The sequence below is a fragment of the Schistocerca cancellata genome, chromosome 4, assembly GCF_023864275.1.
Source record: "Schistocerca cancellata isolate TAMUIC-IGC-003103 chromosome 4, iqSchCanc2.1, whole genome shotgun sequence".
In the NCBI taxonomy this organism is placed as follows: domain Eukaryota; kingdom Metazoa; phylum Arthropoda; class Insecta; order Orthoptera; family Acrididae; genus Schistocerca; species Schistocerca cancellata.
The window spans coordinates 100266418-100291988 of NC_064629.1; positions in this window are offsets into that span (position 1 = coordinate 100266418).

A 25571-nucleotide genomic window follows, 5' to 3' on the forward strand; every position below is an offset into this window, starting at 1 on the left:
CACCCATACCATATTTCTGTGCATCAGGAATTACATAGCGACGACTTTGAACGTCGTGTACAGTTCTGCCACTGGGCACAATAGAAATTACGGGACGATGACAGATTTTTGCACGCGTTCTACTTAGCGACGAAGCGTCATTCACCAACAACGGTAACGTAGACCGGTATAATATGCATTACTGGGCAACGGAAAATCCACGACAAGTGGAACATCAGTGACCTTGGCGGGTTAATGTATGATGCGGCATTATGGGAGGAAGGATAATTGGGCCCCATTTTATCGATGGCAATCTAAATGGAGCAATGTATGCTGATTTACTACGTAATGTTCTACCGATGTTACTGCAGGATGTTTTACTGCATGACAGAATGGCGATGTACTTCCAACACGATGGATGTCCGGCACATAGCTCGCGTGAGACTGAAGCGGTATTGAATAGCATACTTCATGACAGGTGGATTGGTCGTCGAAGCACCATACCATGGCCCCCAAGTTCAACGGATCCGACGTCCCCGGATTTCTTTCTGTGGGGAATGTTGAAGGATATTTACTATCGTGATCCACCGACAACGCCTGACAACATGCGTCAGCGCACTGTCAATGCATGTGCGAACATTACGGAAGCCGAACTACTCGCTGTTGAGAGGAATGTCGTTACACGTATTGCCAAATGCATTGAGGTTGACGGACATCATTTTGAGCATTTATTGCATTAATGTGGTATTTACAGGTAATCACGCTGTAACAGCATGCGTCCTCAGAAATGTTAAGTTCTCAAAGGTACATGTATCACATTGGAACAACCGAAATAAAATGTTCAAACGTAGCTAACTTCTAAAACTGTGAGCCATATGTTTGTGACTATTACAGCTCCATCTATTACAAAGCGAAAAAAGTGGTCCAACTAAAACATTCATATTTCTTTGCGTACTACAGGAATATGTAATAAAAAATGGGGGTTCGTATTAAAAAAGACGCTGTTGATATCCGTTTGACCTATGGCAGCGCCATCTAGCACGCCAACCATAGCGCCATCTGGTTTCCCCCTTGAAGCTAGACAAGTTTCGTTGTTTGTAGTTTTTTCGTTTGACGCCTCTTTCGTGAGATATTTGGCCCGGTCACGATCAGTGGACCACCCAGTATTAGATACCGAAAATTTAAGTAGGCAAAATAGGTTGCAACGTTCACATCTTTTTTTGATAAGCATTAACCAAATACTGCTACCTATTTTCTAGGATATGTATTAGTTTTTGTTTAATTGTGAAAACAGGGAAAGGGGGGGGGGACAAATTTAGGGCTCGCGTCGGCTGGCGGAAATGTACGTGACGGCACTGCGACCTAACAACTTTCATGGTTTACACCCGATCCACTGGATAGCCAGACAGCATGTTTTGCACTTTCATTAGCTGCCGTACTGTTCCTTCTCCGCCGGGGCTTTGCATCAAAAACGCCAAAAGTCGATGAGCTGTTCCTGACTCTCTCTTATTTCCGGGCAGTGCTAATAGTCGGAGACAGAGTGAGAGAAGATTGAGTTAAAATATAGACAGAGCCCTTACCAACGGACACTGCTTTTTCTGTATGGCCTTTACAGCAGTAATGTAAATTGTTGGTAAGAACTCTGTGTGACTTGTCATCATTTAAGCCCACAATCTCGCTCAACATGATCAGTGTTTCAATAACCGGTTAGAAGTGCACTTACGTTTGTAACATCGCAGTAGGGAAGACACATGTGACTGAAATGAACACTATCTCACTGACTACATACGCAACAGTACTCAAATGATAGGGATTAGACGGTTACACATGATGCATGGGAATTCAGTCTGCTGTCAGCCATCGACGTGCTGCAGTCAGTGTGCATAAGCGTCGAGCATTGGAAAAAGATGGCTTGGATACGTTCTTCGGGAAACTCTGTGACTGTGATTTGTATATGAACTCATAGGACATCAATAGTAGCTGCTGGAGAACTGTTATGAACTTGTTACTAAACAACCATAATCAGTGGGGCGTGCTGAGTTTTTCATACAGATAAGCAGCTACAAATGAATAAAATTTACTTTTAAATATGAAATTACCTTTTTGGCTGGGGTGATCTCTGTTTATATAAATATTTTCTGTGAAACTCAAAATCTCTTGATTTTAAGACGTTTATTCCAATTACTAGTTTCGACAGAATCATGCTGCCACCCTCAGATTAGCATTACACTGTATAAAAAGAAAATAGGTAATGGGTAGTCTGTATAAGATGCAACCTTTCTTTGGGATGACCCAAATTTTACAAAAACTTTTACATGCCTTTGCGTATATGTTCACACACATGCCTCGTCAAATTTTGAGAACCAAGTACAAATACATTAAAAATCTTCACATGGTTTGTCATTTATAAAACAGAATGCTCCCAGATAGGTTATCAAATGAATAAGAGGTAAAAGTACAATATCCATAGCACCAATAGAGTTAAAACTACACACCATGTGGACGACCTCACATGGACAAAACTTAAGCGCCACAGAGCCTCGGTGCAAAATTTTACCTTATGCTCTCACAACATTTGTTTCAAAATTAAGCCTAGCATCATGCCTAGGACGTTTAGTTACTGGCCATGAATGACTCTTTCCATAGTCTTTCAGATTCGTCACATTTCCAATATTTCTTGACTTGCCGACTAGACATCAGGTGGCGCCATCGTATTAACCGGCGATATATTGAAATAGATCTCATGAAAATTTTACACAATTTAGAAAGCATAGTATATACTACAGGATTCACAAAAGAAAATACTTACACCTGATTCATATAAAAAGATATGGCGCATTATAACAATATAAATTACATGTATTGACAAAAGTATTGGAACAAACATTTTTAAACCTCTTACACACTGACATTATGTGCTACAAGGCGGTAAGTACACCACAATAGCCGACGAGTTCGTCCACTGTACACAACGATCTTTTTATTTATACCCTATGCATACCATTCGCTAATACATCCAAGTGTAGTCACACAAAAAAATTATTGTACACACCTTAGATCAATAAATCCAAAAACCAGGGGGATCAGGTAGGAGGAGGGGAGGATAGGGCGCAGGAGGAGGAGGGGGAAGGGGATGAGGAGGGGAAAGGTATTTCCTTCTCCTCCCCCTTCCCTCGCTTTTATTGTTCTGCAGTAATTTTTTTGTGTGACTAGACTTGGATGGAGGATTACAAATGCTTGTTACCATTACATTTTTCCATACTCGTAATTTCTATTGTTAAAATGAGCCATATCTTTGCATATGAATCAGGAGTAAAGATTTAGCTTTGTGATTCCTATAGTATATAATATACTTTTTAAATAATGTAAAATTTTCATCAGATTAATTTCAAAATATCGCTGGTTAATCCGATGGCGCCACCTGATGTCTACACGGCAAGTCGCAGGGGCTCTGTGGCGCCTCGGTTTAGTTCATTTGAGGTCATCGACATAGCGTGTAGTTTTAACTCTATTGGTGCTATTGATGTTGTACTTTTACCTTTTGTTCATTTGACAACCCATTTGGGAGCATTCTGTTTTATAAATGACAAACCATGTGAAGTTTTTCGAAGTGTTTACGCTTTGTTCTCAAAATGTCGACGACACATGTATGTGGACATATCTGCAAACGTATGTGAAAGTTTTTCTAAAAATTTGGGTCAGCTCGAAATATCGTTTTGTCGTGTGCCGATTACCTATTTTCTTTCCATACAGTGTAATGTCAATCTGACGATGACAGCACGATAGTGTCGAAACTAGTAATTGGAATAAAGGTCTTCAAATCATTCGATCTTGGCTTTCACAAAAAATATACGATTATGAAACTACGTTTGTAAGCCGTTCTTGTGTTTGTGAACAACATACATAGTTTTTTATCCTTTTTATGGCTGGAAAGTTCTCTTATCTGAGACATTGGATACAGGAGAAATCAAAATATGTTCATAGAATATATCAATTTCACAGTATGCCGTCTGAAGTCCACTGAACAATAAAATTCCACAAATCACTAATACTTTTATGATGCATTTATCCGGGAATACACGCAACCGTCAGCTGTGATCTTAAAGATGAGAAAAGCAATAGTTTAGTGATTTTGTCAAGTTCCGAATAACACTGTTTATATTGCTGAAAATCATGTTAATTTAAAAGTTTCAAAAGTAATAGAGTATAAGTTATTGAATCTATCTGATAACAGCCCCAACACTGGGTGCAAAATTTTGTCGTATGTTCTCACTAATTTATTTCCAAATTAATCCTAGCATCATGCCTAGGACGTTTAGTAACTGGCCATGAATGACTTTCCCATAGTCTTTCAAATTCGTCACGTTTCCAACATTTCTTGTGATTCATTAATTTTTATTACGCATTAGACAATGTCGTAAGCTTGGGTTGCAATGCATCAAATAAGGTCCACTTATCTAGATCTATTATTTTCCTGAGAAGAGGAAAAAAGTTCACTATGATATAAGTTTTCTACCAAACGAGATGCAGGTAGACACTTTAGGCAGTCATATCTTTACTTCTTATAGCCCATATTCCTTTAATCAACTTGGAAAGAAAGTATAAAGATCATTCAAAGTGGGAGAAGAAATCCTGAATTCTTGGTCACTGACACGACTTGCGATAGTACAGGATTCAGTAGATGAGTGAAACGGTGAATTAACATTACAGTAGAAAACGAGGTTATATTTATTGCGACCCATTCAAATGACGAGCCATAACCGCAGCTCCATCGTAGCTCTGAGCATGTTTTTAATTTTCCGTCAACTAAACCAAGAGCTGCGATATAGCGAAGTACTGACGAGACCTACGAGATATTGCATACATCTGTCACTCCATCTGGAATAACTAAGACAAAATTAGGTTCACTTATCTCCTTTCTTGTTTTATTCATGAGCTTGTTTGAAACAGAAGCAGTCAAGTCATTCTGTATTAGATTTTAGACTCCTTTAAACACAGAAAAAATGTTATAAATGACGTTTCAACTTTTTGTTATATTCACTGCGAAGAAGTTCATGTTAAACAACCATACGCTTAATCAGTTTTTGGATATTAGGGCACCTTGACAGCCGCGCGGGGTAGCCTCGCGGTCTAGGGCGTCTTGTCACGGTCCGCGCGGCTCACCCCGTCGGAGGTTTGAGTCCTCCCTCGGGCATGGGTGTGTGTGTGTCGTCCATAGCGTAAGATAGTTTAAGTAACATTAAGTAGTGTGTAAGATTATGGACCGATGACCTCAGCAGTTTGGTCCCATAAGATCTTACCACAAATTTCCATTTGTACCTTGACAGCCACTTGTTACAATTGTAAAGATGCGTAGTGAAGCATCGTTTGCAAGATTTCTAGTTATGATGCATGATTCAGTTGTAAGTCAACCCAGTTGTGTTACGTTCTTTTCCTGTTGCAGACTGTAGGCAGCTGAGCTGTGCCACAGGGTCCCACATTCACACTGGTGCTTCCCCACTTGGGGTTTTCATGATATCGCCACTCAGTGGTACGAGTACAGTTCTCTACCATTCCGCCAACAGCAGCGTACGTGTGTGACGGTTATTACAAGCTGCTAAGATTAGTTATGGCGTTGAGATAACTATATATCACTCGTGTAATTAGTTATTTACCTTAACCACGAGTACGTATACCGTAGCACCAGAAAAGAAATTACAACTTTAGTTCTTCTAACCTCACTGGGGTAACTGGTGGCCAGGTATAGGAAACAGCTGCGCTTCCCGGCGCAAAATGACAATCACTTTCACAGCCCGGTCAGACAACATCCCTGCTTGCCTGAATAGTAGCTTATGGTGAGCACGGGCTTACGAATTCTGCTGAGAATACTGAAAAATCAGCAGCGGCTATCGAAAAGCAATACTGTATATAATATCAGACGTGTCAACTCATGTGAGAAATTGTGTTAAACTTGAATGTTTTCATTAGATTCGCCTCTGTTCCCAGTTCATCCAGGATATGCAGAATTTCTTTTACATCCATTAAATATACACTACTGAACCAACCCCAAATATGTCCAGTGGGAACATGTGCGGTGACCGTTCAGGTGCGGGAAGTAACGGTACTGTAGTTCGTCGCGGAAGGACCGCACATCCCTTCTCCACAAGCAGCTGGGCATTGTTGTGCTCAAATGTATTACAGTTGCTCGAAGAAGGATAGTAACCGGAGCTCTAAAATCTCTTTGATACGGTAACTGCTATTCAGTATGTAGAAGTCGAGTTCGCAAGTTGTATGCAATAACGCTCCAAACCAGCACGCTGGCGTTTGTACGTTATGACAATGAAAACTGCAAAATGCCAGACTGTAGCAACGACTGTAGAGTCTCACTTTTGTGCAGCCATCATCTTGGGTCAAGTTGAACTTTGTCGTAAAACGCTTTTGTTCTCAAGCGCGCCCGAGACGACATTTCTGTGGCAGTTTCAGTATGAGGCGTTTGTTGTTTGCGCCATCAGTAACACAGACGAATTGGAATCAACATCCGCTGCAGTGCCCCAGCGTCGAACCAAGTTATAGAGTCAGTCACGATCACACAGGAAGGTGACAGACCGTCGAGTTTTGTGTGACACTTTTCTGTTAACAGGCTCCAAAAGAGTATCGCTGTCGTTACAGCAGGTCTTGTACGAACTGAAAAGTCACGTTCTGACAAACCCATTTTTCGGTGTCCGTTCAAACTCTTCACCTGCTAACCAGATTTACTACGACGTTGGAAGTGGAACACTGGTATCTGCTCACATATTATCTCTTCGTTTAACGATTCTTTAAGAAATGGTTTTTTACAGTCATACAAGAGACGCCACTCCTAAGCTTAGGTTTACATCTTCTCTGTGTACTCTTAATGCTGTTACTGTGACATTTTTCTGAACATTCTTCCACCTTGTATTCGTTTTGGTAATTACTTGTGAGTGTTGCGATTTTCACAAAGGTTAATATGATTCAAAGACCGATTACTAACTACCAAGTGGATTCGTACAAGAGATGTACTGCCACTAATGTAACATCAACTGATGTCAAGGGAAGAAAACGCCCTCTTGAAAATGGAAGTAGGTTCATACTATCTGTAACGTCATACCAAGTTGTCCTTACTACAGGATCTCTCGATGATGTGAAAATGTTGCGATAATACCAGTGTTCAATTCTATCATTCAGGTACATATCGGACAGCTATTCTACTTGTATAAGAGGAAAAACACAATGTATGTTGTAAGACGTGTATATTTCTATTGTCTATTGTCATACCACAATTTATGAAAGATTTTTATATTTTATTAGTAGGATTAAGTAGGAATAATTAATATTTGTCATTTAAGAAATAATTGTGGTAGCAGGAAATGTCTGCACAAAAGTATTGTTGGCAGGAGAGACCGCACATTGATATAATTTTAAAAAGGGCGAGAGAGACCGCGTAAGGATATATTTTAAGAAAAGAGTTGGAAAGACCGCGCATTGATGCATTTTTTTATGGTAGCAGCGATTGTCTGCACCAGAAAGCATTGTTGGCGGGAGAGACCGCACTTTAGCGTTCGTAGGAAGTCAGTAGTAAGCGAGATGTGAATCGAGTCGGTAGCATGTCTGAAGCGAGAGGTTGAGAGGAGCGGTGTGCCTGCCAGCCACCAGCTATGATTTACAAAAGATTATAAACGGATGTACAGAGACATCAGCCAACTATTATCATAAGAGGAACTAATATTATTGAATTTTTTTTTTTTTTTTTTTTTTTTTTTGAGAAACTCAATACTACTGAAGGTATGTTTGCTCAATGCTAGTTGTAAGATTATTGTAAAAAGTAAGTCCAAATTGAACGTTTGTAAAAACATTTCATTACCAATAGTAAATATTTCAAGAATCGTTTTCAGAATATAATTAAATTTTGCCAGCAATATTGCATTACTGATTATAACCCATCCCAAAAACCACCAACGTAAAACTTTGCAAAATTTTATTGTTGTCAAGAAAAAGTTTAACTATGAATTACGTAACTTCAGTCAAATTAATTAAAGAATAACGTCAGCTCTGCCATTAAAGAATAACGTCAGCTTTGGTAATAAATACAGCCACTAATTATGACAGCCCATCAGCAGCTAATAGAGTATAGTAAAACAGAGTAAATATATTCGTGTCGCAGTTCGATGTAGCAGTCAGATGGCGATCCAGTAACAGTAAAAACGGTAAGGAACAGTTTTGGGTAACTGCAGGTAACGACTGAGGGCCACGACAACGACTCATTCTATGTTTCGTCGAAATAATCAGCAAATCACTTTTAATTAGCAGCATTTAAATTTGTATGCGAAGATTGCACTTATTATTATTGAGAAAGAGATTTAGTTTCAAAGGGAAGATTTCATTTGTTATCATTAAGCAAGAGCTAGAAATACTAAGGGAAGGTTTCATTGGGTAATGTGGAAGGGAAGGTTGCGTAACAAAAGAGATATAGAGGGGACGGGAAGGTTTCTGTGTATACAAACGGTCGTATTTTAGATACATACAGACTGTGTTTCAGATGTGTGCTAATAACGAACATTCCATGAGAGTGAATTTTGCACTGTGTAAGTGTTAATAGTGAGGGATGAAACAAAATTACTCAGAATTTTGCAACAATGAAACTTCTTTAGATTGAGTGTTATCTTTTAAGAAAAATTAGTGCAAAATTTTTTCTTCGGCCCTGATTTAAATTTGTCTAAAATCTTTGCATAGGTGACGATGAAGCTTTCCATTCACCTCGTACACTATCTTGAACTTTCAAAAGAGGAAAGAATTCTTAAAACGACGAAAATTAGTTCCATGGTAACTCTGTAGCTCTACCATTGTAATCCAGAAGTCTTATTTCCCCTACCCATTTACTTCCCAAATTATACTCGGCAGATGGTAACGAGGATTATAGTGTTGCTTGGAACCATTTAAAAGTAAATACACAGTTCTGGCTTAAGAATTTCGCCATTCTCGAATAAAAAATCAGTTCCCGCGTTGCCTAAAAGGAATGTCAGCGAAATTGTGAACTGGCTGTGCATTTTATTACTCTTTCGCGGAGAAATAATCATAGTAGTTGGTTGAAGAGTAACACATCGTTAACATTAAGATTAGTAAAGGTGGCGAATTACTTCAGTGTGAGGTTGAATCGTTCTGGCATTCATCTGCAAGGATTAATTAAACTACGAGTAAAACCCATTATAACTCCGCTTTCCATCGATATAAATGCGTTGTCTCAACTACTGCATCAGCGAAGCGAAGGTCGTCGAAAATATGTTGCTTCCTCCTGGGCAACCAGAAAATCTGTTGAAGAAAGTAACAAATGAAGTAATGTACCGCACAACACAGTAAAAGGAAAGCACAATGAACGGAGAGCGAGACGATGATAAGCAAAAATTTAATTTCTGCGGGATTTGACGTTACAAGCACGTAATCCTAGCCTTTATCGCCGTAGTGTTTATGGACATTCTTCGAGAACCCTTCTCCTGTGACGGATTTGTTACTCTGCAACCTTTAAAGTTGGTCAGAAGGTTTAAGAATTTAAAAGATAGTGCTCCCCTCACATGTCGTGACCTTGTCATGAGGTACGAATCTGTCGTCATCTATCTCTTAATGACCTGCTGGCCTAACTAGTGCTTATGTTCACTTAAAACAGGAGAGAAACTCCACCGGCGTGCCTTTTCAATGGACGGAGAATAAGCGCAGTAAAGAAATCTCGACTCGCGGCAGCTTGACTGTAAACGTCAAACAGACAGCATTTCTTCATTAGCATTCCCGCGTGGATGAGACAGCGAATATTATCTTGTCCGAGGCAGCGAACCACAGAACAGGAGGGACACCAAAGTCATTTCACAGTAGCGGCACAGTGGCGCGCTGATATACGAGCAGATAAGTTGTTTGTGGAGGGCACGCTGCAAGTAATTAACGAAGTGATTAATACATTGTAAATGAGGGTTAGCAACCCTTTGGGCAGTAATCCCGCGTCCTCGGAGCTTATCTAATCCCTGGTCATGATTCCGCCATCAACGTCGCAGCGCGCCGGCGCCGTCATCTGACAAGCGGAGGGCCGCTTCTAACAGCCCCGCTCCTTCCTCTCGCTAATGTCGCCACCATTTCGACAATCCTTTCCAGGGGCGACACGTGCCTAATAAAACGGGATACTCAACGCTGCCGGAAGACTGTTTCACAGTATGTCCGCAATGTACGCTACCCACGCTACACTGCATTTACAACTCACATTTACAATTCATTCTCAAGAGTCTTTACATTATTTTGGGTTTTTATAGTTTTCTGCATTTTCTTAGGTTAATATTCCCGTATCCAAACATAATACAGGCCGATTATTTCATTGAGCACCATAGTCTCTTAGTTTGTTATTAATATTTCAAAGAATTCATTCTGTCTTTCATTGTACCTATATTTCGTGAATAATATGGCGTTCGAGGCTTTCTAGTTTTGGAGTCTGCAGACCAATGTAAGGCGGACAGATGACAATCTCGTTAAAATCCTTCTGGATATACTGTCGCAACACAACGTTCCTCAGAGTGTAAATTCTGTCTTCATGAAGGCCTCTGCAAAAAGTTTGAAGTTGGTTAATTTACCATTTAAATATTTTACATTATCACACAGCAGTACACCCATAATGTTTTTAATTAAACTCAAACGAATGTTTCTTTAATTGTTGTAGCACTTTTCCTATTATCAATATGCATCTTACACACAGTAAAGCGCCAAAGAAACTGGTAAAGGCATGCGTATTCAAATACAGAGATATCCAAACAGGCAGAATACGGCGCTGCGGTCGACAACGCCTATATAAGACAACAAGTGTCTGATGCAGTTGTTAAATCGATTACTGCTGCTACAATGACAGGTTATCAAGATTTAAGTGAGTTTGAACGTGGTGCTATAGTCGGTGCACGAGCGATGGGACAAGCATCTCCGATTTAGCGATGAAGTGGGGATTTTCCCGCACGACCATTTCACGAGCGTTCCGTGAATATCAGGAATCCGGTAACGCTTCAGGTCTCGGACATCACAGGGGCCGGAAAAAGATCCTACAAGAAAGGGACCAACGACGACTAAAGAGAATCTTTCAAACGTGACAACAAGCGTCAGCGTGCGAACCATTCAACGGAACATCACCGATATGGGCACTCGGTAGAAGGCCCATTCGTGTACCCTTGATGACTGCACAACACAAAGATTTACGTCTCGCTTGGGCCCGTCACATTAGACTGTTGCTGACTGGAAACGTGTTGCCTGATACGAGGAGTCTCGTTTCAATTTGTATCAAGCGGATGGACGTGTGTGGGCATGGAGACAACGTCATGAATCCATGAATCCTGCATGTCAGCAGGGGACTATTCAAGATGATGGAGGCTCTCTGTAATGGTGTGGGGCGTGTGCAGTTGTAGTGATATAAGAACCCAGATACGTCTAGATACGACTCTGACAGATGACACGTACGTAATCATCCTTATGATCATCTGCATCCACTCGTGTCCATTGTGCATTCCGACGGACTTCGGCGATTCCAGCAGGTAAATGCGACACCCTTGAACACTCTTCTGAGTTTAAACAGTCCCGCTGGCCACCAAACTCCCCAAATATGAACATTACTGAGTATGTCTGGGATGCCTTGCAACTTGCTGTTCAGAAGAGATCTCCACCCCTCGTACTCTTACGGATTTATGGACAGTCCTGCAGGATTAGTGGTGTCATTTCCCTCCAGTACTAATTCAGATATTATGTGAGTCCATGCTACGTCGTGTTGCGCCACTTCTGCTTACTCGCAGGGGCCCTACACGATATTAGGCAGGTGTACCAGTTTCTTTGGATCTTCAGTGTATATTTCGTGAATAATATGGCGTCGCAGGCTTCATCTACGTCACTTTTGCACTCTGCAGACCACTGTAAGGTGGGCCGATGACAATCTCGTTAAAATCCTTTTGGATATACTGTCGCAAAGTTAAGTCCATACTCTACACAACGTTCCTCAGAGTGTAAAATGTTTTTTTTGGGAAGGCCGCTGCAAAAAGTTTGAAGTTGGTTAATTTAGAATATAAACATTTTACATTATCACACGGCAGCACACCCATAGGGTTTTTAATGAAACTCAAACGAATATTTCTTTAATGGTCCACCACTTTTCCTATTATCATTATAATCTTATACATTAATTGAACGCAATTAGTATTTTTATCATTTGGCTTTCAATTAGAAATGGGAAATGGTACTAAATGCGCAGTTTAATACTTATAAACGCCTATTACACAATCTAATGAAACTTATCTAGCAGAGTAAAATAAAATCATAAAGAAGTGCTGACTTCAGATATGCAAGGTCTGGTAAAAATATATATTCAGCTAAGGGTGTACAAATACTACTCTATCGTAAATTATTGGACTCTAAAGACATGTTTGTGCAGCTTCCAGATTAAGAATAGATTTTATTCTTCTGAAAGGAATAGCTCCTGTGAAAAATGAAGCGGAAAATTTCTATCTAATCTAACTAGAAATACTTAAACCACATATTCAAACTGAGTCCACATTAAATATAAAATATGCCTCCTTCTGTGTCAAGTATTCTGTTTCATTGCATTGCAATAGGCATTTTGGACCCTAAAAGCCATCTTCAGATGTAATTACCGTTTTACACTATCGGCTTCTGCTAGTAGTAAGACCAATTCGTTAATAAGTTCGTTCTTGGACCAAAACGGATATGTTAAAAGTTGTAAAATGCGAAATAGAGAAAATGAAGAAACAAGGAGGAAAAGCAACAAATGTCATTCAGATAAGACGAACATTATTTCAATATGTGCTAGTGACTAGTGGGGCGCAGTGCATTTCCATACAGCTCAGAGCCTGTGCTGTGATTTCATATTGGGTTCATCGTTAATAGCCTGTATGCCAAAGTTAACTGCTGTGATAAACTCTGCTTTTAAGTCAGTGATAAGTACGGTGACTTTTGTTAGTAGTGGAGCCAAGAGAGAACAAGCTTAGGCAGGTATCAGGCGATGAAATAGTTACGGTCACGATGTAACATGATACCCTGTCCACCCCTCTAGGAAAACTGTCTGTGATAAATCAAAGATCGCAGTGTAACCTGATACCTATCATGTGTCAGCTGTGCTGGTACAAACCCACTTTCAAGTTAATCCTTCCTCCGTTGGCCTCGAATAATAGGATGACTTAAAAATGGTGGCATAATTAAGTCCGATCCCCCTATGATTCCACTTCTCCCACTGTCCAATTATGAGAGTCTCATCATTCGACTTCTGTGCACTGAAGTGAGAGGATCAACAAGTGCCAACAGGTGAGGTCTGAAAACACCTCCACATAGAAATAGAAGCTCCAGTTACGTGGTTCCCTCCACCCACGCCTCCAGGCAAATTGTCTGACAGGGTGTTATCCCACTAGAATTATATTAAATTATTATCCAAAATTACAGAGGACAATTTGACACTGCAGCGCGTGACTAAAAAGATATGGGACATATGGAGGTATGTGTTGTCATATTAGCTAAATTACTATAATTTAATGACATCATGGCATTTTCTACAACCACTCCAACCTGTAACTATCTACAAATGCTATTTACAATTTTTGGATAATTTGTTAGATTTTTGACCAAATTTCTCCCTCTTTTAGAAGTTGTGAACCAAATAAATTCTATATTTTAAATGTTTAACAGTTGACACCGTGTGATATTTTAACAAATGTATCGCTATCCCACATTAAAAATGAACATAGTGCGATATTTTAACATTTACACGGATATCTCATGTTAAACAAATTACCACAGTGCAGCATGTTAACAAATACACTGATCTCCCGTATTAAACAATGAGCACACTGCAACAAATATATTCTTGCTACAAATCAAGTCTTTGTTTCACTGTACAGAACTTATTGCATTATTAGTTGATTGAAAACATGATGTCACTATCATGCCACATTAGATGTGTTTGACATGATAGCATCAGACTTGTAATTAATGATGGGAAACTGGAGTAGGAACGTTCATACACACATGGTTAAAAATAACACTGCAAACAAATTCTTGCAGTTATGCTGCTGCCACCACCACTGGGGCAAGAATCAGAGCTGAAGTGGCATGCACTTTATTTAAAACAAACTAAAAGTGTGAGGTGGAGGGCCACATATATTCATCTTCGGATTCACGTGTGCATCTTCCTGGTATCAGAACACTGCCACCAGGACCACACTGCACTTCAGTGCACTGTAGTCATGACGACAACCACATTTTTCCTTGCAAGATGGCTCCACCAACAGTGCCCATGCACTGGCCATCACTCTCTTGCCGACAGAAGCAGCGGAACTCTGTGGGCAAGTGAACAGGTTATCAACAGAATGCTTAACAAGTTACTACGTGTTTAGGTGCCGAGTGCTTCACAGGTGGTGACTATAATATTTTTTATTGCTCTGCTATTAGTCTTTTGGTATATATACAGAAATGAATCCTTATTAACATTCCACTTACCCTAACATATTTCTCCATAGTGGGACCAAAACATGAAGAATAGCCAGAATTCCAACATAGCAAAGCGCTAACCTATCCATGTCAGCATCTCACTGAGTCCGCAATGAACAGAATGATTTTAAAGTAGAATTTTATTTGGTTAATTGATATTTGTTTAACAGGTGTGTATTAACAGAGACATTAAAAACACAAAGAATAGCCAGTACTCCAGCTTAGCAAAGCACTAATCTGTCCTTGTCAGCTTCCCAATTTGAACGTCCTTATACAGCGCTTCACACTTAAGATATATGCATCATTTACAACGATCGCATTTCTTAGTAGAACATCTTAAAATGTTCCACTGTTTTCCTGTTGATAATCGAATGTTATACCTGCCAGTGCACTGTGTGGTGTTTCGAGATATAAATAACCCTCTGCCATGTACAGGATGGGTGCACTGTTGGACATTTGACAAATTATGGTGTAACAATTACAGAAATACGTGTGCCATATATCTAGAAGGCAAGAGTTTTTTGATGGCGGGAATATACGCGATGCAGGTTAACAGTTCTCCAGAAGTATGACCACTTTCCGTCAGTATTTACAGTAATTTCTGATATTTTTTAGACCACATACGTTTCCAGTTTTTTCCATACACATTGTTTACGGTAGTATGTGAGCCTTGCCTGCATAATTATAATAGCTTCTTCTCCCAGTAACAGTTTATATACCTACTTTGCGACAAGTGTTTACACCACACACTCATGTTTTCGTTCTTTTAATTCGACATCTTCCAATTCTAGTTTTCGTTTCCACAGATATATCTCATTAACTGATACTTGTGGATGGAATGTCTGTAACAGGGTTGTTTGATACGTTTCTTCTTTCCCTTAATACTTGTAAATCAATATTACACATGGAAATCAACCTTAATTTGCCTGTGCCTACATTTAATAGTATTGTGGAGAAAAAGCGCATTGCACTTGAATATTGTTCATACAGAACTGACTTTTATAAGAAATTTGAATTTTTGTAAAATCTGTAACATAACATCTGTTATTTTTTTCTGTTTATAACAGGTCATCACATGATGAGTTAAACGCAAAACGCCTCATGACAGTTAAAAAACAAATCCAGAGGAAATCACCGACTGTTTTTAGCAACCACACAGCCTTTTTAATTTATTTACAGTAATTTTATTCATAATGGTTGCATGACTCTGCAAGGACATTCAGTCTGATTTAGAAAAATGTGCCATAGTAAGAAAACTATGTTTTCTCCAGCTTTGATATGGCATATATGTATAATGTATGTATGTCTGTGTTTATAAAAATCGTCTACACTATGCCTGTCAGACATATGTTTCAGTAGAATACCTTACAAATTGCATTACATATGGCTGTTCGTTTCATTTTTTAAATACAGTATTGGTGTGTGGTAGCGCCTCCTGCCATTTCCAAATGCATACACACACCTGACTTTGACCCCCCTGATTTGAAATGCAGTATGCGTAAGGAGAATAGTTTGTTTTCAATGTAGTCAGATACGTAACATAGATTTCCACCAAGAGATTGTATAAAATATAGCTGTCAGACCCATTTTTAGTCGAGTATTGCTGTGTGGTACTGCTCCCTGCCATTAACAAAATGATGCATTAAAACGGCTGTATCAGTGGCGTCTCCGATGACCACACATAGCATGCTCCACAGGGCTCACAGGTAAGAGAGAGACAGCTCTTTAGAACTCCTTGTCAGCGCGCCAGTATACAAGATCACTTTCCTTCACTTGCCATTATCCCAGGGCTGGCGCCACACATACACATCTGTGAGGATATGGAATCAATGTGACCATACTGTTTGAGACTCTGATTGGCACCCTCATCCTTTCAAGCAGTCACAATTCAGAGCATGGGTCGAGCTCAAGTGCATCTATAGTTTTATGAACATTAGTACAAAAGATTGGAATGAGGAACATTACACCAAAGTGGCACAAGGCTACTTTTATTTGTTTTAGTTACCTTATAACTGTATCATTATTCAAGATTATTTGGTTCTATCAAGAACATTACTATCATTTGTATATAACTTAGCATGACAGAAGAACCTACAGCACTCAAACAAATATGTAGAGCAGTTATTATGTGTACATAGCCTGGAAGGTATACTTCTACACATGTCAGTCTTTGTGAGTTCTTACTATCCCAACAGACAGAATTACAGAATGACACTGCTGCTATATATATATTTTACACTAAAAATCTTTAATAGTGAGCTGTTTAAGTTAACTATGTTTTTAGAGCCAAGGAATAATACTTTTGCAGGAATCAATCTGAATTCAATAACTATATGCGACTGTAATACGAAGAACAATGTCCTGGATTGAGGAAAACTTACTCCTCCATCTTTAACATGACATTTACGTATAATTCATGTGTTATGTTCGTTGTAGTCTCCATTATAATTTTTACGACCTAATAGGTGTAGGGAGGGTGAGGTGAAATGGTATAGAGTACATCATGCATATTTTAGAAAATGCTGTTTGTTGATATTTAATAAATTTAGACAAGCTTCCACAGGTTCAAACACCCAATCCCTTCCGTGCTTAGAAATCATATCTTGTAGTAAAGTAATACAACAATCTCTAGCCAAGGCAGATCTAACACTCTTATCATCATTTTCAGTAACATTACTCTTTAGCTCACAGAGGTCTTCGTTTTAACAAATCCCCAAGACAGCCTTGTATGATGTTCACATCCGTAAAGTGATGAACAACTACACAAGCTGCTGCAACCGTCCAGGTCCATGATCCACAGAACATGTATTGTAATGGCAACCAACTCAACTTTATATGACATGCCCATAGGTTCTTTTTTTTTCATTTCCTCAAAATACTTTACAGCACTTCCTGCCAACGCTCTTTCCAGTATACCTACTGCTGATGCAGAATCTCATGTGTATGGAAATATGACACCATTTCTCTAGAATGTCACGTCTTTCCACTATTAAAGTAAACATATGCACTGTCATCCGTCTCATATATCTAATAGTTACAACAAATTCTTACTTGTTCGTTTTTTATCTGATAGAATGTGTGGTGTCATTCCTGTCCTATATCTAGTGCTAACGTTAAACTACCACAGCTTATGAGACAAATTTCGGTTACTCTCTTTGTATATTTATTTCTTTTCGAAGTGTATGTACAATTCACTGTAACCAAGTAAATATCATTGGTATGTTGCAGATGGTCTGTGTGATTATGGAATCAGATATTTTTCAATGCAGTACAGCTTGATACAGCGTCAAGTTGCTATTAGAATAGTGGAATGTGCAGTACAGACTGCCTCTGCCATGCTATTCCCACATTATGAAGCATTCGTTAACAGATGATACAGACCAAAATGTTTCACCAATAGCACTCTGAGAGAAATAAAATGGAGTCTTTTTAACCTTCTAAAAGATCTTTCACACCGAAAAACTGTCTTAGTGTCTGTCATTTCTACGTTTTCAGGACCACAATCATGATTCCTTGATTATTACCAACGTTTTCGAAGGAAGTATTAAGATCACGCTGTAATCGTATGAAGAACTGACCCATCTGGATAAAATCTGTATCTATATGGAATGTCAATTTGTGGTGCCTCACTTTAACAAAAATAAAGAACAGCCACATCCTTTGAGTTAGGGTGTTCATTTTAACTGGATACATTGAAATATCTCGAAAACTACACATTGTATCAAAAATTATGCAATTCCAAATGGTTTGTCTCGGAGGGGGATATCCAGCAATACCACACTCGACCCACCACCCAACCCCATGCATGGCTACCGAGGGCAACCTCAGAATCGTACTATTGCAGATTACGAATCTGCAGCAAAATCTACATACGTTTTGTCTAAAGCATTTTCTTCGTTTCACCACAAATGGCGCTGTAATCGAAAGAATACAAATGGGTACACAATCGTAATTTACGACGTGATACTCAATGGCCCTTGAATATCAAATGGCATGCGGGACTCCACCTTCATGCAGCGAGAGTAGGCCATTACTTCATAACTTCTGATTGAAATCCCATTCGTGATGTTCTACTCCTCCGACATATCGAACAGGGGACTACTCGACGCGCCACAGTGGCCGTGAAGTGAACGATCGGCTGTATTCTGTGACTGGAGCTCACTTATCGTGCAGACGTGGAACAGACAGCAACTCTTAAGTGTTACGATACCTGCGCAGTGTTTATTGCCTGCGCACCTATCTATCATTCGGAGAACAGGCGTACAAATGGATGATAAATGTTCAACCACAGAAGAAAAAACTGAAATGAACCTGATTTACAGAGAATGTAGGACAAATGTCGAGGCTGCTGTTCCCTTGTATGCTGAGCTTTTTCCAGGGAAAGCTCTCTCTCGTTCGTACTTCACAAAGTTGTGAACGCCTTTATGTCTGATGGCAGCGTACAGACCGGCGAAAGGAAACAAAGCAAACGTGTTACAGGAGAATGTAATGCAATAACTGTAATAGCGGCAGTGCAGCACAGTCCATAGATAAGCACCCTGCAATTACACTGCGATTTCCGTATGTCCGTAGGTAGTATTATCACAATACTGTATCGTCATAAGTATCATCCGTACCAAGTGTCACTGCATCATGAACTTAGTGGCGCCGATTTCCATAACTGGATAGTGTTTTGTGATTAGTAATGTCAAGAAACAAAAACGAACCACTTTTTTTTTGCCTAGGTACTATTTCCTAATGAGTCTACTTTCAGTAACCATGGTCGCGTTAACCGGCATAAAATGGATTACTGGAGGCTAGACAATCCCCACTGCTTGTGGGAAGTTGAACATCAACCTCCTTTGTCGGTTAACGCATAGCGTGGCAGCATGGGCGACAAACTCATTGATTCGTATTTTATCGATGGCGTGATCATTGGACACAAATATCGAACTTTTTGAACAGAAACTATTTAGTAGTGGAGACGGATTTACTGTGGAAAGTCTTGCGTCGCGATCGAATAGTAAACCATAAATCCGAAAACTGGGGCTGTGTAGCAAACTTCATGATCGTCAGATTACGCCACGCGTTAATGGAAAGTAGCGTTTCTTATTAAATCTATATTAATCCTAAAAACATCTAGCGTTCCTGTTAAATTCGCAACAGGCCCCCACGTACAAGGAGTTGAGCAAGAGAATGCCCATTATTGGGTTACACGCTCGAGGATCATGTACTAAAGACGCGAACGTCGATGATTTGCTGACAGCATCAGCTAAGTGGAAATTGTTTTGAAGTAACATTGACTAAGAGACTGCATGAACTACATTGTTCTAATCACTGATGTAAAAGCTCATTATACAGGAACAGCTACAGCTTTCTTGGTCATTCATTTTAAGTAATTGTAAATTCTCATATTGTAATATTATGATTTTGATTTTCGCTGACATTCAGAACAACAGTCAAAACTTGATTTCATTCATTGAATTATTTCTTTCTATAACCATAACAACTTTGCAAACTCGTTAACATAATCCTAATTGCATCTAACAGTTGCTATTAATACTAATGACGTAAAAGTTAAATCATTTATTGTTTTCCATTCGCTTTTCATTGCCAGTGTTTCTTTATGTATGTAGTATATAAGTGGTTGTGTGCTTTTGCATGTTTTACTTTGCACTTGATCTCCTGTCGAGTACTGCGCTGTGCTGGTGAAGTACACACGCTATGTATTATCTGCCATTACATTGACGGACCGTAGCACACCATGACTTGTCCAGTTTGCTTATGAAAATATCTTATCAGTGGTAGTCTGTTTCATTTAGACTAATGCTTGATCACTCATAATGTCATGACTTTAGGGTAATTACTTGTATGTGCGAGTGCAATGTTCAGTTAAATTGAGGCAAAAGAAGAGTATTCCTAGTTTCAGCTAGCTTAAAATTTTCAGGACCGTGGAATAAGGGGAGACTGATCGGGGTATTATCAGCATGAGTAGTTGAACACAGGCAGTTCTAGCTCAGTCGATCTTCGAGAAGGTACTGTTTGGTATAATACAGTTACATTTTGCGATACACTCTTTACAAGGCGAATTTTCTCTCGTGTTTCGTTTTGGTGTTGTGTAGCAGGAGACAGCCGAAGAATATAGTGCTCATCATATCTTTCATACGACAGCCAGTGCCGATAGAAAGCGTCGATTTGTTGCCTGTTAGAAATTAAATTATTTTTACAGAGTAATTTTACGTGTCCATTCGATAGAACTGTGCCAAAATAGTCTAATGCTATATTTGTTTTATCAATATGTGTCAACAGGAACAGTAAAACTCGAAGAAATACCAGTACTCCAGCAGTGACAGCACTGCCCTGGCCGACACTGACTGCTGCTGCCCAGCAGGCAGCGCTATGGAATCACTGCAGGACTGCTTTTTATTCTTTGTGTTTTAGGGTTACTGTAAATATTCTGTTGGATGGACATGTAAAATTCAAATTAAAATAAAGTTTGATTGTAGTTCGAAACAAATCTAAGATTTCTGTTGACATTCGGCAGAGAGGAAACATGTGACAAGAAGTAATTGTGTGGGTTGGCTCTAGCTACATTATGCAAAAACGAAATCACTAATATCTGTGGAAACACCGGAGAAAATGCGCGTGAGGAGTATTGGGAGAGATACTCAGTATACATAGGGTGGTCAGAAACAGTTTGAAAATCCAGAAAGGGTGTTTCAAGGTAGGTAGGTTGTGCTAAGATATAATTTAAAAAAAAATTCGTTTCCGAGTTAATCAGCGTTGAAATTAGTCAGTCAGGCTGTTGCACATGGAAATTCGAGAGGCTCGCCAGATGCGAAATGTTCTCATAGCATATATAATAGCAAATTAGACTGCTCAACCTTTGGCTGAGGTTCGATCCTTACTACTGGCCAGCGTCCAGTTGTTGTATAAATCTCTTGTTCAGTTTTAGGAAAGCAAATGAAGAACATGTTTCGTGACAGTGTCTCTGGTGGGCCACTTGAATTTGCATGCGCAACAGTCTGACTGGCTAACTTCAGTGTTAATTAACTCGGTAACAGCACATCATATCGAATTTTTTCTTGACTATTATTTCTCAGCACAACCTACCCTGCAACACTCTTACAACCTTTGAGACCTTCTCCCCATCCTACATACAGAGTGGGCAAATAAAAGTTGCCCAGATGTGTGGATACGATTGCACGTGAATGTGTGCATATAACCACACCCTGTGAGGTGCACACCACGTGTACACGTGCCACATGACCCACACCAGTCCAGATCGTAATGTGGGCTGTGTCAATGTGAGTGGAGCAGTGGAAAGGGGCGATGATACTCACAGTGGGCTGTGGGTCTACACTGTGGAAAGTTACATGACAACAAAGTCATGAAAACGGTATGGTGAGTTATTTGCTGAGAAGTTTAATGGTGTCAAAGTGGCAGTAAAGAGTGCTATGTAATGCTTAGTCCATAAATGCCATCAGATAGGATCTGTTTTGAACAAGTCAAAAAACATTCCAAAACGTGGTTGCACCCTAGAAAATGTGATTGCAGTTCACCAGAAAATCCTTAAGAGTCCTACCAAATCAATGTGACACCTGCCACAAGAGACTGACGTACCACATCGATCATACAGACAAATACTCTAACTGAACCTGCACCTAGTATCTGTTGTTCATGGCCACCAGGTCACCTGATCTCTCAGTGTGTTATTACCTTTTGTAGGGAGCCCTCAGGTCTAAAGTGTATTGAAACAACCCTCATAGTCTTCAAGAAATGCAACAGGACATTTCGGATGTGACTGCAGAAATTTTAGCTGTGCAACTTCGATCTGCTTTTAGCAACGTCCTGACATATTCACATCGATCATACAGCCAATAACTCCACCTAGACCTGTATATGCATCCCTATGGAGTGTCTCTTCTTCATGGCCACCCAGGTCACCTGATCTGTCAGTGTGTGATCACTTTTTGTGGGGAGCCCTTAAGTGTAAGTTGAACAACAACAACTCTCATAGCCTTCAAGAACTGCAGCAGAACATTTCGGATGAGACTGCAGCTATTCCAGCTGTCCAGCTTCGATCCCCTTTCACCTACTTGCTGAACAGGCCCCAAAAGTGCCAAGAGATGAATAGTTTTCACTTTCAACATCTGCTATAGTCAAGTGAGTACTGTGTGTCCTTTCCTCTCCTGTGTTTCTTTGTACTATCTTCGGGATACGTTTCTTTGCCCTACCCTGTATGTGTGTAGTGTCTCACCTTAGGTTATCCTAATATTTTATCCTTTGGACTCGTGTTATAATTTTATGTTGACAAAAGCCATTGCCACTGGGCGAATACATTTGTGCGTTTAATCTGACGTATGCTGAGTGTATTCTGGCTGCTGTCTTAAGCCATGGCACGTGATGTTTCTGCTTTTTATATCTGTTTTATATACGATAAGAGCCACTCAACTTCCGCTAATGTAATTTACTACCACATGATGTAACAAGGCCAAGTCCTTCTGAAGAAAATATTTTTAGAAAAATCTAAACCTAGGTCGGGGGCTAAATAAATCTTTGGCTTGCAATTGGTTGGCTGATTTTTTCAACACCTTCAAATTTATACAGTTGTTGAACCACAGTCATGTTAAAGATTTTGAAATATCTCAAATGTTTCGATTCTCTTGTGCTCCAGTTTTCCCACAGTACATGTTTCACTGCAATACAACGCTGTTCTTCAAATCTCGGTTACTGTGGGGACAAATCTGCCAGTACATGTAACAAATTACCCTTAAATTGTAAATAGGAATGGGTGGTCATCATACGTTGGTGTGTTTACAGAAAATGCCATAATATCATTAAATTATATTAATTCAGCCAAAAGTACAACACACCCCTTCAGAGTTCCTGAATCTTTGTCATACACTGCAGTGTCAAAGTGTGCTAAGGTGAGGTGCTGGTTGAGCATGTGGTACACCACTGAGATGGAACATGGTCAGAACCCAGTGACCTATATGGTGAAATATTGTATTGTATTGTATTGTATTGTATTGTATGTTAACCAGGGACCTAGAAATGATGGAGATGCTCCGTCCCCGCCGCAGCTGCGGTGGTCCACAACCCCACGACTACTACAGCAGTCCACTTCACCCCTCCACTGCCCCACACTGAGCCCAGGGTTACTGTGTGGTTTGGCCCCCAGTGGACCCCTAGGGAATGTCTCACACTAGACGAGTGTAACCCCTATGTTTGCCTGGTAGAGTAATGGTGGTGTACACGTATGTGGACAACTCGTTTGCGCAGCAATCGCCGACATAGTGTAACTGAGACAGAATAAGGGGAAGCAGCCGGCATTCGCTGAGGCAGATGGAAAACCACCTAAAAACCATCCACAGACTGGCCGGCTCACCAGACCTCGACACAAATCCGCCGGGCGAATTCGCGCTGGGGACCAGGCGCTCCTTCCCACCCGGAAAGCCGTGCATTAGACCACATGGCCAACTGGGTGGGCTATGGTGAACTAACTTCCCCCCATGAAACGAAAATGTGAAGTCCCACAATGGATAATTAATTAGCTACCTTAATCAAACAGGCTGGCCGGTGTAGCCGTGCGGTTCTAGGCGCTTCAGTCTGGAACCGCGTGACCGCCATGGTCGCAGGTTCGAATCCTGCCTCGGGTATGGATATGTGTGATGTCTTTAGGTTAGTTAGGTTTAAGTAGTTCTAAGTTCTAGGGGACTGATGACCTCAGCAGTTAAGTCCCATAGTGCTCAGAGCCATTTGAACCATTTTAATCAAACAGGGGTGGTCCAAATGAACATGAAATGGTGGTACCACAACTCGCTTATAAGTATTGATAAGGGTTTCGATCAATCTACAAAATGAAACCAAAGGTCACCATAGCAATCTGATTTATTTTTAGATGCATTAATATGATTCTAATCACTGAGTGAACAATGCAAAAAATTACAATAAAGAAGAAGGATATAAAAATGTGTACTATAGACCTTGGCACAGGTGGGTGGGTTTGGGATAGAATTATACAAAAACTGAGTCCACAAACATCCCCAATGATTGCTGATTAAGGTGATAGCCTAAAGAAAAGACCCAGAAAATCTCGAACAAGCACCAATTCTCTCGCCTAGGTGCATACTGAATGCTGCTAGCTGGCTTTTAGTTAATTTAGAAGAATCAAATTTTGACTTAAGACGACGAATTTTGTGGTCTGCTCGTCATGACGTACACAAATGCTCTTCTTGCTTGCCACTCTACTGATACTCAGGTGTAGCAGATGGCTGCAGCAGCAGCAGCTGATAATTTTATGTTCAGCCCTAGTATCAGTGATCAGCTCTGAAGTGAAGGCATGTCCATTCTCTCCCTGATGCTCTGCGGTGAAGAAGTGTACTCTTTCATGCCATAATACGAAATGTTTTTCTCTTCTCCTCCACAAAATCTATCCGGTTCTGCCAGTGTCGGAAACTTGATAAAGTATCGCAGTATAGTTTCTGAGTTCCAACCCATGAAAATTTACAAAAAATGCAACAGTTTCCCTTCTCATAATGAAACTGTTGTTGTTAACCAATACTGCTCATTTCTCCCTCAGAGTGGGACAGTAGATACAAATTCTCTCCCATTACATGTATGCTTCTGCATTTCGCCCAATGGAAATGACTCTATGTACACACTTGCGAGTCTCATCCCAGCTACCAAAATGATACTAGTCCATCATTGGTTTGTTTACAAAATTTAAACATTAACGCCTGTGACCTCCTTTGGCACACAACGTATTTCTCCCACACTGAGTATATCCTATTTTCTCTCGCTGTAGCGGATTTCATCTTATTTAAGGATATTCTTAAAGCTCCTCGCTTTCTGATAGTTTACAACCTGCTGGGTGCTCTCTCTCACCATACCACCCACTTGTGCATACTGATTAATAATGTTATAAAGCTGTCTGCGAAAGACTATCTTAGAACACTTGTAAGTAGGCTGTTTAAGTTTTCTTCTTGCTAACGCCACGTAGCGCTCTGTATGAAAATCACTGGCAGTGCTGTGAGCAGTCTGTGGCTAGTTTGCATTGTTGTTTGTTATTGTAGTGTTGGTCAGTTGGCTGTTAACAGCGCGTAGCGTTG